Source organism: Cyprinus carpio, chromosome A21 (genome assembly GCF_018340385.1).
Source record: "Cyprinus carpio isolate SPL01 chromosome A21, ASM1834038v1, whole genome shotgun sequence".
In the NCBI taxonomy this organism is placed as follows: Eukaryota; Metazoa; Chordata; class Actinopteri; order Cypriniformes; family Cyprinidae; genus Cyprinus; species Cyprinus carpio.
In genome coordinates this window covers 16,611,544-16,628,684 of record NC_056592.1, presented here as the reverse complement: position 1 = coordinate 16,628,684, position 17,141 = coordinate 16,611,544, and positions in this window count along the sequence as shown.

The window sequence follows — 17,141 nt, the reverse complement described above, 5'->3', positions numbered from 1 at the left end:
TCTTCAGGCCAGGACTCTAATCAAACTTGTGAAGCTTGAGGCAGATTGGACATAGTATGTAGGAGTTACAGTAATGTTCTACTTCACTGCATTAATAGCATGCTTTAACACTGAGCTAAGTGTTGCTAACATGTTTAAGCATGCTTCTAGAATTTTGCCAGCCTATTTAACACATGTTGATGATTTTTATTATTTTGCAAGGAGTCCAAAACAGTGTTAAACATGCCACTTCCTGTTGCCATCAGGTGGCGCTATGACTATAATCAAATACGGGCATGTTTGGATTTGGAGTGAAGTTTGGGGCAGATCGGATATTGCTAGCCTGAGTTACAGCAACTTCCTTTTTCACTGCATTAGTAGCATGCTTTAGCACTTAGCTAAGTGCTACTAGTAATGCCTAGTTGTTGACACTTTTTTATATGTTCCTAGAGTTTAGCTAAGTATTTACATGTTTCCAGCCTATTTAACAGTTGTTGACACTTTTTTATATGTTCTAGGAGTCCATAACAGTTTTAACCATGTCACTTCCTGTTGCCAGCAGGTGGCGCTATGACATAACTGAATTTGGTCATGAGTGTTTGTTCAGGACAGAACACCTATCACACATGTGAAGTTTGGGGCAGATCGGACATTGCTGGCCTGAGTTACAGCAGCTTCCTTTTTCACTGCATTAGTAGCATGCTTTAGCACTTAGCTAAGTGTTGCTAGCATGTTTTAGTATGTTTCTAGCATGTTTCCAGCCTATTTAACACTTGTTGACAATTTTTTAATATGTTCCTAGGAGTCCATAACAGTTTTAACCATGTCACTTCCTGTTGCCAGCAGGTAGCACTATGACTATAACTGAATTTGGTCATGAGTGTTTGTTCAGGACAGAACACCTATCACACATGTGAAGTTTGGGGCAGATCGGACATTGCTTGCCTGAGTTACAGCAACTTCCTGTTTCACGGCGAAAACATCAAACTTTGTCAGGCCGCCAGGGACACACTCCTTGACGAAAACTCAAAACCTTCGCAATTTAACATCATAAAGGTCTTATGATGACCCTCAACAAATTTGAAGACAATCCGATTAAAACTGTAGGAGGAGTTCGTCAAAGTACGAGGCATGGAAATGGCAAAAATTGCACAAAAATCCTACAGGAAATTCAAAATAACTTACTTCCTGTTGGGTTTTGGATTTTGTACCAAGAGACTTTTTTGTAGATAATGGTGTGCTACACGTGTGTACCAATTTTCATGCATGCACGTGAATCGTAGCTCGAGGCGCACTCCGTTGAAATTTAATAGGTGGCGCTATCGAGCCATTTTGCCACACCCACTTCTGAAACCTATATCAGATGTAAATTTTCGCCAGTTCTGATGCGTTTGCAAAGTTTCGTGAGTTTTTGGAGCATGTTTAGGCCCTCAAAAATGCGACTCATTGCGGAGAAGAAGAAGAAGAAGAAGAAGAAGAAACGGAGCAATTCCAAGAGGGTCCTCGCACTGCAGTGCTCGGGCCCTAATTAAAACTGCAAGCAGCGATGAACGGGCCCTCGCCACCGGGCTCACCACCACCGGGTGGCTTTTGTAAAACATCGAACGGCGAGAAATATGCGTTTAATGTGGTAAATATAAGAGTAATATGTCAAAGTAATTTATATGTGTCAATCTTCCTGCTGCCAGCTGGTGGCGCTATGACTATAACTGGATTTTGTCATGTAGATTTCTTCAGTCCAGCACTTTTATCAAGCATATGAAATTTAGTTCAGATTGAACATGGAATGTTTGAGTTAGTATAAAGCATGTTGTGTCCTATTGCACACAGGTGGCGCTATGATTATAACTGAACATTGGCCTTTAGATATCTTCAGGCCATGACTCTTTCCAAATATTTTAAGTTTGGTGCAGATTGGACATTGCATGTTTAAGTTAGTGTAAAACAAGTCATTTTCTGTTGTCAGCAGGTGGCGCTATGATTATAGTGGAATAATGACCTTCAGATGTGTTCAGGCCAAGACTCTTCTCGAACATGTGAAGTTTGGGGAAGATCGGACATCTTATGCCTGAGTTACAACAACTTCTATTCCCATGGCAAGACATCGAACTTTGTCACGGCGCCATGGCCACACCCTTTAATGAAACCTCAAGATGTTCACAATTTAACATCGCAAAGGCCTTTAGATTAGACTGACCAAAAAAAATTATATAATGTCATAAAATTTCTAGGAGTAGTTTGTTACGGCGTAAAACTTGTCACTTCCTGTTGCCAGCAGGTGGCGCTATAGCGATATCTGAATATGGGCATGTAGATATGTTCAAGTCAGGAGTCTTATCAAACATGTGATGTTTGGGGAAGATTGGACATTGTATGTCTGAGTTATAACAACATCCTTTCTCATGGCGAAACATCGAAACTTGTATGGCCGCCACAGACACGGCCTTAAACGAAACCTCAAGATCTTCACAATTTAACATCGCATATGCCTTTAGATTACACTGACAAAGTTTGGTGTTGATCTGAAAAAAGGAGGAGTTCGTTGAAGTACAACCCCTGAAAATGGCAACAACGACACAAATTTTGCAGAGAAAATTCAAAATAACTGTTGGGATTCGAATTTCGTACCAAGAGACTTTTTTGTAGGTATTGGTGTGTTACATGTGTGTACCAATTTTTCTACATGTACGTGAAACGTAGTTCGAGGCACACTCCGTTGAATATGTATTACGTAATACGAATACGTAAATATGGCGCTATCGAGGCATTTTGCCACACCCGATGGAATATTGGCCTTCAGATGTGTTCAGGCCAGGACTCTTATCAAACATGTGAAGTTCGAGGGCTGTTGATTTTTTTAGGATAGGTGGCGCTGTCGAGCCATTTTGCCACACCCTCTTCTGAAACCTATATCAGCCGTAAATTTTCACCAGGTCTGATGCGTGTGCAAAGTTTCAGGACTTTTCGAGCATGTTTAGGCCCTCAAAAATGCGATTCATTTTGGAGAAGAAGAAAAAGAAGAAGAAGAAGAAGAAACGAAGCAGATACAAGAGGGTCCTCACACCATCGGTGCTCGGGCCCTAATAAACAAAGCAGATACAATAGGGTCCTCACACCATCGGTGCTCGGGCCCTAATAATAATAATAATAATAAACGAAGCAATTCCAAGAGGGTCCTCGCACCTCTGTATATATATATTAATGGTGGGCATAGATTAATTTTTTTAATCTAGATTAATCTCACTGTAATCTTGGAATTAATCTAGATTAATCTAGATTAAAATGGCTCATTTCAATTCTGCCGAAGGCATTCAAATTATGTTCAATAAGATGTACTTGTTAGTACTGATAGAGCTGTGCTGCACTCAAACATAGTAGTGTTGACGATGACTCTTCCCCTGCGCTACATTGCTTGGCCTGGCATCTTCTGCATTAGCTAAGGGATGCTTTGCGTTTAGGTGGTACTTGAGACTGGAAGAACTCCTACAGTAAACTAATTCCGCATTGCACAAGTTGCAAACAACCTTACGCCTGTTTCACACATACTCTGTCTGCAGTGCGTATGCGTTGCATTTTTTTTTTTTTACGCACCCATCTTAACGGATTCCCACGTTCACGCGGTTGTGGTCCGTCAGTGCATTCCAGGAGCGGTGCATCTGCAGCGCATGACAGCGAATTGTTTGCGGTAAAAATTAACATAGATTGACACGGAAATGCAGTAATTTCACAATAAATGTATACTAATTAAAGCCTACTGTTTTTCACACACAACACATGGGTTTTGGCTAGGTTTAAAACAAGAAAAAGAGCACCTTTAGATAAAAGAGGCAACATGATATAGGCCTATGCACTTTTATGGAAGCAGAAAAACAAAGTTCATTAAGAACCGTGGGATTGCTTGTAATAAAGATTTAAATGCAAAAGGCACGAAAGTCGACTGTTTCTGTCAGCGATGCTTTAATTTTAAATATTTGCGATATCCCAACAAGAAAAGTAGGCTAATTGTTGTGTTTAAATGTTTTGCCGCTTGCTTGAGCAGCTTATTATACAAACCTAGAAGTCAAATGCATGAATAATATGTTGTTTTTATTTATTAAGTTTAAACTAATGTCTATGATTATGAAAGACTGTTACTGTTCTGTGATAAGAGTCACATTTTATTTATTTTTTTAATATGGTTTGAAATATAGAATAATGAACAAATGTTGTGTTTGTGGACTAAACAGCCGCGGATCAGTAGCGGACTGCAAACGCATCCTGTGTGAAAGCACAATATATATATATTAATATTAATGTTAATTAAAGCTTAGTTAAAATATTTTAATACATTATTTACTAATACATTTTTTATTTACAGTTTTATTTTAAGATAGTTTTTGTATTGTGAAATAACATGAACATTAATATTTTAATGATAGGATTAACTAACATAAAAAAAGATTAATTAATGATCTGAAAAATAGAATATTCATTGTTACTTCATGTTAGTTAATGCATTAACTAATGTAAACCAAAAAGAGCTTATTGTTGCCAACACTTTTCATGATCTATAACCATTTTTTAAAATCCTTTTAACGATCTATAAACGTTTGTGAAATTATTATATAAAACTATATTTACAGTAAAATTCATTAGCTTTTTAAAATACATATTATTTTTCTTTGAAATTTTTTTATAAATAATTTAAACGCTCTATACACGTTTCTACAACAATTATTTAAAAGTAATCCTATAGCTCCATCTAGTGGTGGTCATGATTGGTATTACACGCTGCACGTTTGGTGTTGCTATCTGAACCAGTCAGAATGAAGAGCGCCTAAAAGGAGCGCGAGAACAGAACAGACTGGGCATATTACTACAAAACTCCAGGTTCACACACTCTGTCTGTAATGCGTATTTTTTTCCGAGCCCATGTTAATGGATCAGGGCTTTCACACTGCACACTGTAAAAGATGTGAACAAAAAAGGTTAGAAATAGAAAGGTGCGAAAAAAAATGAATATCTAACGCATGAGCATAGAGAGAGTTGTGAGTTCACATGACACAGTTAGAGCAGAGGAAACACGTTTTAAGGGCGCGCATTCTCTCCGGGCAAGAGGAGCGTGTATCTGAGCACGCGTGTCTGGTTTTGTGACAAAGCAAAGGAAATCTGCATGCGAGTGGATAGATTCGCGCTCGCGCATTATTTTAATGTTCTTTCGTGTTACAATAACGCGCTCTCACTGCTGCTTCTGCACCGCATACACATACTGTATACGCACTGCAGACGGAGTACGTGTGAACCTGTATAATGTATAACAAATCTATTTCAACACCTGAGGCACCGCTACAATGAGCTCTATGACCTATGACCAAAGCATGGCAAGAAAACATGCCTAATAATTCAGACACTCCTGAATATAAGGAGTTTTTCACTTCCAGCCTTCAAGGACAATTATATATCACTCATAAATGATTAAATAACAAATGTATAGTATTTTTTTTAAGATTGATGTGTTTGGAATTGGTAAAATGTGCTTGGAAAAAAATATCACCAGAATATCAATGTGACTAATTATTATGCACTCGGCAAAAAAGCATTTTTAATGATTTTATTGATCTTTAAGCATTTGTAAAGTCCATGTTTGTTTTTTTTTAATCTTTTTATGTTGCAATTAACATAATTTTTAACCTAATAATATAAAATCATGTTGTCTGAGCCCTACAAAAAAAAACAACAACAAGAAAAACACACAATTACTTGAATTTTCCTGGTGATTAAAGAGATGTTAACTCTCTCTCTGTCTCTCTCTGTCCCTCTCTCTCTCTCTCTCTCTCTCTCTCTCTCTCTCTCTCAGCCAGGCCCACAACCCCCCCTCCCTCACACAGAGAGAGTGGCCTCAGAGTGAGATCAGATGTCTGACAGTTTTTTAATCTTCTGTTATCCATACAGTGTTGTAAAATCGTGAAACTATGCATATTTCCTCAGAATGACTTGTTCTATGTATGAAAAATTGTTTTGAAGTGTTTGCAAGCTGCAGTTTAAAAATACAAGACAATTAATGTTTCCCTTTTTACTGTAATTTCAAAAAATCACCACTGCAAACCGTTCAACCTCTCCAAAATCCATTCGCCATTTAAGTTCCTCAGTGTTTTGGCATCATGTAGAAAAAGTTTGGTGTGTATAGCGTACTTCTCCTCTGAGCAGTATGCATTAAATCACAGCAATATTTTTCCAAAAATCCACATTTAAACCAAAATAGCCGACTTCCTGTTGGTCGTACCTGATGACTGTAAATTAGAAAGTTGTCCGTCTTGATAAGAACATTTAATGTACCGAGTTTGGCGTCTGTAGCTAAAACTTACCCCCCCATTTTTGACAAAAGGTGGCGCTATAGAGTGCCTCCTCCACGCCCTTTTATGAGCTTTTGCCATTGTCTATATATCATTAGGACTGATATGTGTTTTGAGTTTCATGTAATTCTGAGCATGTTATCAGCCTCAAAATCACCAGAACAGAATATTCAAATTTGACACATTGCCATGGCAACATTATATTAGATATCAATATCCCCACAACAGATTTACATCGGCCGTGTTTTGTCATTATTCTGATGAAGTTTAAAGCAAATCGAGTAAAAATAAGATGCTGAATTCAAAGCATTTTGTAAATGACACACTTCCTGCTGCCAGTTGGTGGCGCTATAAGTTTGGCTCCTAATAGTCACATATATGCGATCGGCATCATACAGCAAACAAACCAATGAAGTTTGATCAAAATCAAGGACTGTATGAGGATGTTATTAGACATTTTCTGCTTGTCATTTTTTGCCCTAATTTCAACGCCTCCCCACGGGCAAACTGTACGAGATATCAAAAATCCCCTGGCAATTTTTCATCCCCAATGTCTTGAAATCAAGTTCACCGAGTTTCGAGGCAAACGGTTGAAAGTCCTCAGAGGAGTATTTCAAATTCCAGAGCATGCTTTTTTTAAACAGCCCTGAATAGCTGACTTCCTGTTGGGCAGAGCCTATGACATAGAGCGCGAAAGTTGTTTGGCTCAATGAGATCTATAAGTGTACAAAGTTTCATTTAAATACATGCAAGTATGTGTGAGCTATGGTTCAAGATTTCTGACTGTGTTCCAGGGGGCGCCGTAGAGCCCCTGTGCCACGCCCGGGTCCCAGCCTCGGCAGCATCCTGATGGCCGCAGGTTCCAATGTGTGGGCCAATTTTCAAGAGTTTTTGAGTATGTTAAGGCCTACAAAAACCCCCAGAAGTTTAAAAAAAAAATAATAATAAGAATAATCCTTAGGGGATCAATAGGGCCCTGCGCCCATTGGCTCGGGCCCTAAATATAGCTGCAAGCAGCGATGGCAGGCTCAAGCCATCAGTGCAAACGCCACCCCTGTGGCATCGGGAAAACTTTGCCCACCTGGCACATGCATTTACAGTAACTCTCTGGCAGTCTGGTTTTAAAGGATTCGGCAATTAAAGGGATAATCCAAACCATCAAGACTGTGAAAGACACACACACAGAACAATATATCAAATTTTAGTAGCACTTTTTAATAAGGTTTCAATTATTAACATTGACTATATAAATGAACATGAACAATAATTATATAGCATGTCAATGTCAGTTAATATTTAAAACTTAAAAATAATTTAAAAAAATAATCTGTTAACATTAGTTAATGCACTGTGAACTAACATTACCAAACATTAATAAATTCTGTGAAAATATATTGCTCATGTTAGTTAATGCATTTACTAATGTTAACAAATGAGACTTTATTATGAAGTGTTACTAAGACCTTTATTGATTTACACCGAGTACATAATTATTAGGCATGTTGATACTGTGATTATTTTCTAAGCACATTTTACCAATTCCAAACGACATCAATCTTAATAACTACCATTAATTTTGTATTTAATCATTTATGAGTGATATATAATTGTCCATGAAGGCTGGAAGAGAAAAACTCCTTATATTCAGGTGTGCAGAATTATTAGGTTTTTTATTATTATTATTATTATTATTATTTTTGGTTTCTGGTTTCGTGACAAAGCAGAGGAAATCTGCATGCGAACAGAGAGATTCGCGATCGCGCATTATTTTAATGTGCTTTCACGTTACAATAACTCGCTCTCGCTGCTTGCACCGCATACACATACTGTATACGCACTGCAGACGGAGTACGTGTGAACCTGTATAATGTATAACAAATCTATTTCAACACCTGAGGCACCGCTACAGTTAGCTCTATGACCAATGCATGACAAGAAAACATGCCTTATAATTCAGCACTCCTGAATATAAGGAGTTTTTCACTTCCAGCCTTCAAGGACAATTATAAATCACTCATAAATGATTAAATACCAAATGTATAGTATTTATTAAGATTGATGTGATTTGGAATTGGTAAAATGTGCTTGGAAAAAAAATATCATTAGAATATCAATGTGCCTAATTATTATGCACTCGGCGAAAAAGCATTTTTAACGATTTTATTGACCTATAAGCATTTGTAAAATATTTTTGCCTGCATTCCAGCTTTTATATCCATGAGATTGTGTAAATTCAGATAAATGTCATGTTACAGGATGTCTGTCTTAGGTCAGTACCAAATGACTTTCAAATTATTATTTGCAGAATAAAAAAAAATCCATGTGTATGTATATTTTTGTATCTTTTTATGTTGTAATTAACATAATTACTAACCTAATTATAGTAAAATGTGTTGTCAGAGCCCTACAAATTGTACTAGGTTTTTTTTTTTTTTTTTTTTTGGTCCCTAAAACTGACAGAAAAGGATAAGGACTAAGAGATTTCTTAAGCTGTAGTGATGAAAAGAAAAAACAACAACACACAATTACTGATTTTTTTTTCTGGTGATTAAAGAGATGTTATCTCTCTCTCTCTTTCTCTCTCTCTCTATCTCTATCAGCCAGGCCCTCAACACCCCCCCCACCACACACACACACACACTCAGTCACCAACAACAAAGTCAGTCACTCAGTCCCTCCCTTCCCTCACACAGAGAGAGTGGCCTCAGAGTGAGATCAGATGTCTGAGAGTTTTTTTAATTTTCTGTTATCCATACAGTGTTGTAAATTTGTGAAACTATGCATATTTCCTCAGAATGATATGTTCTCTGTATGAAAAATAGTTTTGAAGTGTTTGGAAGCTGCAATTTAAAAATACAAGATATTTGTTTTTTAATGTTTTTGATGTTTTTTGAAGATGTAATTTAGAAATAAAAATTCAAGCTATCCAAAATTCCTTCGCAATTTAAGTTCCTCAATGTTTTGGCATCATGTAGACAATGTTTGGTGTGCATAGTGTAATTTTTCTCTGAGCAGTATACATTCATTCCCAGCTATATTTTTCCAAAAATCCATATTCAAATCAAAATACCCGACTTCCTGTTGGTCGTAGCTGATGACTGTGAATTAGAAAGTTGTCCGTCTTGATAAGAACAATATATGTACCGAGTTTGGTGTCTGTAGCTAAAACTAACCCCCCTTTTTTGACAAAAGGTGGCTCTATAGAGTGCCCCCTCCACGCCCTTTTATGAACTTTTGCCATGTTCTATCTGTCATTAATACTGATATGTGTTTTAAGTTTCATGTAATTCTGAGCATGTTATCTGCCTCAAAATCACCAGAACAGAATATTCAATTTTGACACATTGCCATGGCAACACAATATTAGATATCAATTTCCCCACAACAGATTTACATCAGCCGTGTTTTGTCATTATTCTGATTAAGTTTGAAGCAAACAGAGTGAAAATAAGATGCTGAATTCAAAGCATTTTGAAAATGACACACTTCCTGCTGCCAGTTGTTGGCGCTATAACTTTGACTCCTAATAGTAACATATATGCGATCTGCATCATACAACGAATAATCGGATGAAGTTTGATCAAACTCAGGCGATGTATGTGGATGTTATTAGACATTTCCTGTTTCTCATTTTTTGCCCTAATTTCAATGCCTCGCCACGGGCAAACCGTCCAAGATATCAAAAATCCCCTGGCAATTTTGCATCCCCAATGTCTTGAGATCATGTTCACCAAGTTTCGAGGCAAACGGTTGAAAGTCCTCAGAGGAGTATATCAAATTCCAGAGCATGCTTTTTTTAAACAGCCCTGAATAGCTGACGTCCTGTGGGCGGAGCCTATAACATATAGTGTGAAAGTTGTTCGGCTCAATGAGGTCTATGCTCAATGAGGTCCTGATGGCCGCAGATTCCAACATGTGTGCCAATTTTCAAGAGTTTTTGAGTATGTTAAGGCCCCCCAAAACCCCCGGAAGGTTTAAAAAAAAAATAATAAGAAGAATAATCCTTAGGAAAACAATAGGGCTCTTTGCCCCTCCGGGCTTCAGCCCTAATTAAAGCTGCAAGCAGCGATGAAAGGGCCCTCGCACCCGTGCTCACCAACACCCGGTGGCCATAGGAGATCAGTGAATGTTGGACCATATGCTTTTGAAATGGTAAATATTTGTGCCACATTTCCTGCTGCCAACAGGTGGCGCTATGATTATATCTGAATATTAGCATGTAAATGTCTGCAGGCCAGGACTTTTACCAAACATGCAAAGGTCCGGGCAAATCAGACATTGCATGTGTAAGTTAGTGTAAAAGAAGTAATTTCCTGTTGCCAGCAGGTGGCCCAAAGACTATAAATAAATATTGGCCTAAAGATGAGTTCAGGCCAGGACCCATATCAAACACATAAACTTTGGGCAGACCGGATATTGCATGTTTAAGTTAGTTTAATACAAGTAATTTCCTGTCGCCAGCAGGTGACGGTATGATTATAACTGAAATATTGGCCTTAAGATCTGTTGAGACCAGGAATCTTATCAAACATGCAAAGTTTAGGGAGATCAGACATTTCATGTTTAAGTTAGTTTAAAATAAGTCATTTCCTGTTGCAGGTGGCGCTATAGTTATAATTGAATATTGGCCTTTAGATGTGTTCAGGCCAGAACTGTGAAGTTTGGGGCAGATTGGGCATTGTATGCATGAGTTACAACAACTTCCTGTTTCATAGGATTAATAGCATCCTTTAGCACATAGTAAGTGTTGCTAGCATGTTTGAGAATATTTCTAGCATGATTAGCACACAATGGCATATTTTACTGTGTTGCTAATATTGCATTAGTGTAAAACATGTCACTTCCTGTTGTCAGTAGGTGGCGCTATAACTATAACCAAATATGAGCATGTATATATCTTCAGGCCGGGACTCTAATCAAACTTGTGAAGTTTGAGGCAGATTGGACATTGTATGCATGAGTTACAGTAATGTTCTGCAACACTGCATTAATAGCATGCTTTAACACTGAGCTAAGTGTTGCTAGCATGTTTTAGCATGCTTCTAGAATTTTGCCAGCCTATGTTGTTGTATGCACTTGTTGATACTTTTTATTATCTTGCAAGCAGTCCATAACAGTGTTACACATGACACTTCCTGTTGCCAGCAGGTGGTGCTATGACTATAACCGAATACGGGCATGTTGATGTGTTCAGGACAGGACTCTTGTCAAATCTGTGAATGTTGGGGCAGATCGGACATCGCTAGCCTGAGTTACAGCAACTTCCTTTTTCACTGCATTAGTAGCATGCTTTAGCACTTAGCTAAGTGCTACTAGCATGTTTTAGTATGTTTCTAACATGTTGGCAGTATATTTAGCACTTCCTGACAGTTTTTAATATGTTGCTAGGAGTCCATAACAGTGTTAAACATGACACTTCCTGTTTGCCAGCAGGTGGCGCTATGACTTTAATCGAATACGGGCATGTTGATGTGTTCAGGACAGAACTCTTATCAAACTTGTTCAATTTGGGGCAGATTTGAGCATTGTATGCATGAATTACAGTAACTTCCTGTTTCACTGCATTAATAGGATGCTTTAGCATTTAGCTAAGTGTTACTAGCATGTTTTAGTATGTTTCTAGCATGTTGCCAGTGTATTTAGCACTTGCTGACACTTTTTAATATGTTCCTAGGAGTCCATAACAGTGTTCAACATGTCACTTACTGTTGCCAGCAGATGGTGCTATGACTATAACCGAATATGGGCATGTTGATGTGTTCAGGACACGACTTTTGTCAAACGTGTGAAGTTTGGGGCAGATCTGACATTGCTTGCATGAGTTACAGCAACTTCCTTTATCATTGCATTAGTAGCATGCTTTAGCACTTAGCTAAGTGTTGCTAGCATGATTTAGTATGTTTCTAGTTTGTTACCAGCCTATTTAGCACTTGTTGACACTTTTTAATATGTTCCTAGGAGTCCATAACAGTGTTAACCATGTCACTTCCTGTTACCAGCAGTTGGCGCTATGACTATAACTGAATTTGGGCATGTTGATATGTTCAGGACAGGACTCTTGTCAAACATGTGAAGTTTGGAGCAGATCGGACATTGCTTGCCTGAATTACAGCAACTTCCTTTATCACTGCATTAGTGGCATGTTTTAACACTTAGCTAAGTGCTACTAACATGTTTTAGTATGTTTCTAACATGTTGCCAGTATATTTAGCACTTCCTGACACTTTGTAATATGTTGCTAGGAGTCCATAACAGTGTTTAACATGACACTTCCTGTTGCCAGTGGGTGGCGCTATGACTATAACCGAATATGGGCATGTTGATGTGTTCAGGCCGGGACTCTTATAAAATGTGTGAAGTTTGGGGCAGATTGGGAATTGTATGTATGAGTTACAACAACTTCCTCTTTGATAGTATTAATAGCATGCTTTTAGCACTTAGTAAGTGTTGCTAGCATGTTTGAGAATGTTTCTAGCATGATTAGCACACAATGGCATATTTTACTGTGTTGCTAAGAGTGCATACCAGTGTAAGAGATGTCACTTCCTGTTGCCAGTAGGTGGCCCTATAACTATAACCAAATATATGCATCTAGATGTCTTCAGACCAGGACTCTTATAAAACGTGTGAAGTTTGGGGCAGATCGGACATTGCTTGCCTGAGTTACAACAACTTCCTGTTTCATAGTATTAATAGCATCCTTTAGCACATAGTAAGTGTTGTTAGCATGTTTGAGAATATATCTAGCATGATTAGCACACAATGGCATATTTTACTGTGTTGCTAATAGTGCATAAGTGTAAATATTGTTTTTTTATGAGTCCATAACAGTGTTACATAACTATAACCAAATATGAGTATGTAGATATCTTCAGGCCAGGACTCTAATCAAACTTGTGAAGTTTGAGGCAGATTGGACATTATATGCATGAGTTACAGTAATTTTCTGCAACACTGCATTAATAGCATGCTTTAACACTGAGCTAAGTGTTGCTAGCTTGTTTTTGCATGCTTCTAGAATTTTGCCAGCCTATTTAACACTTGTTGATGCTTTTTATTATTTTGCAAGCAGTCCATAACAATGTTACACATGACACTTCCTGTTGCCAACAGGTGGCGCTATGACTATAACTGAATACGGGCATGTTGTTGTGTTCAGGAAAGGACTCTTGTCAAATGTGTGAAGTTTGGGGCAGATCGGACATTGTTTGCCTGAGTTACAGCAACTTCCTCTTTCAGTGCATTAGTAGCATGCTTTAGCACTTAGGTAAGTGTTGCTAGCATGTTTTAGTATGTTTCTAGCATCTTGCCAGCCTATTTAACACTTGTTGACACTTTTTAATATGTTCCTAGGAGTCCATAACAGTGTTAAGTGTAAAAGATGTCACTTCCTGTTGCCAGTGGGTGGCACTATATCTAAAACCATATATGAGCATGTACATGTCTTCAGGCCAGGATTCTAATCAAACTTGTTCAATTTGGGGCAGATTGGACATTGCTTGCCTGAGTTACAAAAACTTCCTTTATCACTGCATTAGTAGCATGCTTTAGCACTTAGCTAAGTGTTGCTAGCATGTATTAGTACGTTTCTAACATGTTGCCAGTGTATTTAGCAATTGCTGACACTTTTTAAAATGTTCCTAGGAGTCCATAACAGTGTTAACCATGTCACTTACTTTTACCAGCAGGTGGCGCTGTGACTATAACTGAATTTGGGCATGTTGATGTGTTCAGGACATGACTCTTATCAAACTTGTTCAATTTGGGGCAGATTGGACATTGCTTGCCTGAGTTACTGCAACTTCCTTTTTCACTGCATTCGTAGCATGCTTAAGCACTTAGCTAAGTGTTGCTAGCATGTTTTAGTATGTTTCTAGAATGTTGCCAGCCTATTTAACAGTTTTTCACACTTTTTAATATGTTCCTAGGAGTCCATTACAGTGTCAACCATGCCACTTCCTGTTGCCAGCAGGTGGTGCTACGACTATAACTGAATTTGGTCATGGGTGTTTGTTCAGGACAGAACACCTATCATACATGTGAAGTTTGGGGCAGATCGGACATTGCTTGCCTGAGTTACAGCGACTTCCTGTTTCACGGCGAAACATCATACTTTGTCAGGCCGCCAGGGACACACCCCTTGACTAAAACTCAAAATCTTCGCAATTTAACGTCACAAATTTGAAGATAATCCGATTAAAACTGTAGGAGGAGTTCGTCAAAGTACGAGGCATGGAAATGTCAAAAACTGCACAAAAATCGTACAGGAAATTCAAAATAACTTACTTCCTGTTGGGTTTTGGATTTTGTCCCAAGAGACTTTTTTGTAGGTAATGGTGTTTTACACATATGTACCGATTTTCATGCATATACATGAAACGTAGCCCGAGGCGCACTCCGTTGAAATTTAACAGGTGGTGCTATCGAGCCATTTTGCCACATCCACTTCTGAAACCTATATCAGATGTAAATTTTCGCCAGTTCTGATGCGTGTGCAAAGTTTCGTGAGTTTTAGAGCATGTTTAGGCACTCAAAAATGCGATTCATTGCAGAGAAGAAGATGAATAAACGAAGCAATTCCAAGAGGGTCATCGCACCATCGGTGCTCGGGCCCTAATAATAATAAACGAAGCAATTTCAAGAGGGTCCTCACACCTCGGTGCTCGGGCCCTAATAAACAAAGCAGATACAATAGGGTCCTCACAGCATCGGTGCTCGGGCCCTAAAAATATAGTACAGTAATAAGACTCTGTTCAGAGACATCATGTAGGCCTAATCATTTTTAGTTTCATTATTGGGCAATTCCAGCATTAAGGACATGACATTCGCAGTCAAAACCTGAAATATAAATTCTCACATAATGAATTAATTACTGATATATTGAACCATCTCTTTATGTTTTTCTAAATCCCAAGTAGAGTCCAGACATCAGAAAAGTATCCGTCTATGAACGTGTTTTATAGGCTATTTTGGATTTGGGAAATACACAGGTGTTAGGGACAGATTGCGATGAAGATTGCAGTTTCACATTTTTCATATGCATAACAAAGTTATTTTTTTTACATGCAATGATACAAAATAAAAACAAACAAGATTTGTAATGAAGAAAAAATAGACAAACAAGAATAAATGACGTAACCCCTCAGCACATCTCTTGAGCGTCGCACTCAACAGCATGCGCCGAACAACCAAATCTTGCACTCTCAGAGCAGATAGTGACTTATGTGAAACACATGAAATTTTTAATAAGATAAGACCTTATCTTATTTCACGTCAGCGAGACTGCTGATGTGAAAGCTCGTCGGCTGCACGATTGAGTGAATGGCAAGAAGCGACCTCAGATGCTTCTGACTCCACAAGGGGAGATGGCGAGCGAGTTGCGGAATGCGACGGGAGCGTAGACCGCCCTGACAGTTGATGTACGCTACGGTTGCAATGTTGTCCATATGGACCAGAACGTGCTTGTCCCTCAGCAGGGCCCTGAAGCGGTGCAGAGCAAGCCGTACTGCTAGCAACTCAAGGGCAATTGGCATGCCACTGAAGTCGGGGTCATGTCCAGGAGCCTGATGCAGCATGCTGTTACACATGGCACCCCAGCCCGTGGCAGAGGCATCTGTTGACACGACAACATGTCTGGACACCGGTTTTAGGGGAACACCAGCCCGTAGAAATGAGAGGTCCAACCACGGGGTGAAGGTTTGGAGGCAGGCCGGAGTGACGGTCACTCAGAGCATGCCCTGTTGCCATGCCCATCTCGGGACTCGGCTATGAAGCCAGTGCGGAAGCAGTCTCATTTGAAGCAACACGAGCGGTATGACTGCCGCTGTGGATGCCATATCCCCTAGGAGCCTCTGAAATAGTTTCAGTGGAGCTGCTCTCTTGCCCTTGAATTGACTCAGACAATTCAGCAGTGACTGTGCGCACTCGCTTGTAAGCTGCGCGAACATGGCGACCGAGTCAATTTCCATACCGAGAAAAGAGATCCTCTGCACAGGGGAGAGTTTGCTTTTTTCCCATGTAGGGTATCAGACCCGAATCAAACAATTAAATATTTGATCGGGAGCATGGTTGAAACATGAGGAGCCGAATTCCACAGAAGGGCTTAAGACACAGGATGTTGTAAATCAAATCCTAGCGCAGCCAGAAGCAAGCCTAACCAAGCAACTCTTTTACAAAACAGCTTTCAACATTAAACAAAAGAAAATTGATGGTCAAAGAGATGCTGATTGATGGTCATTGATGGTCATGACCATCACATGTAAATCCATGATGGTAATCACGATCACAAGCTCTTTGGATTAGAAAATTATACTCTGCAAGAGCGGGAAAATTCGGACCATGTGACTGATAAGATCACATATTGATTTATGAATTGGGGAGGAGAAATATACAATGCCCCGAGCAAAGACAATATCTAATTGGTTAGGATACCATTTGGGAGGTGTCCAACAGCCCAATTTAAATACTCAGGACACCATCAAACTTTGCTTTTAGCTTTTGCTTTTAGTAATGCCTGCTTTTAGCCTTTTAGCTCTTTAGCTTTTTGGTCATGGCTTGTAGCCATGCTTGTAGCTTTTTAGCTGTTCGCTTTTAGTCATCACTTTCAGCCATGCTTTTTGCCATTACTTTTTGCATTCTCTGAGCGCCATTCCAGTGTGCTTCGGCCTGCACACCCGCTGCTACTTAGACACAATGAGAAGAAATGCCACCTAGTCTCGTCAAACTTTACTTCTAATCTTTTATTTTAGTTTATTTTCTTTTCCGTTGAGAGTTTTGTGTTCTGAGTTAAGTTTTGTAACGCTGTGTCTCCAAGTCCGACCTCGAGTGCCC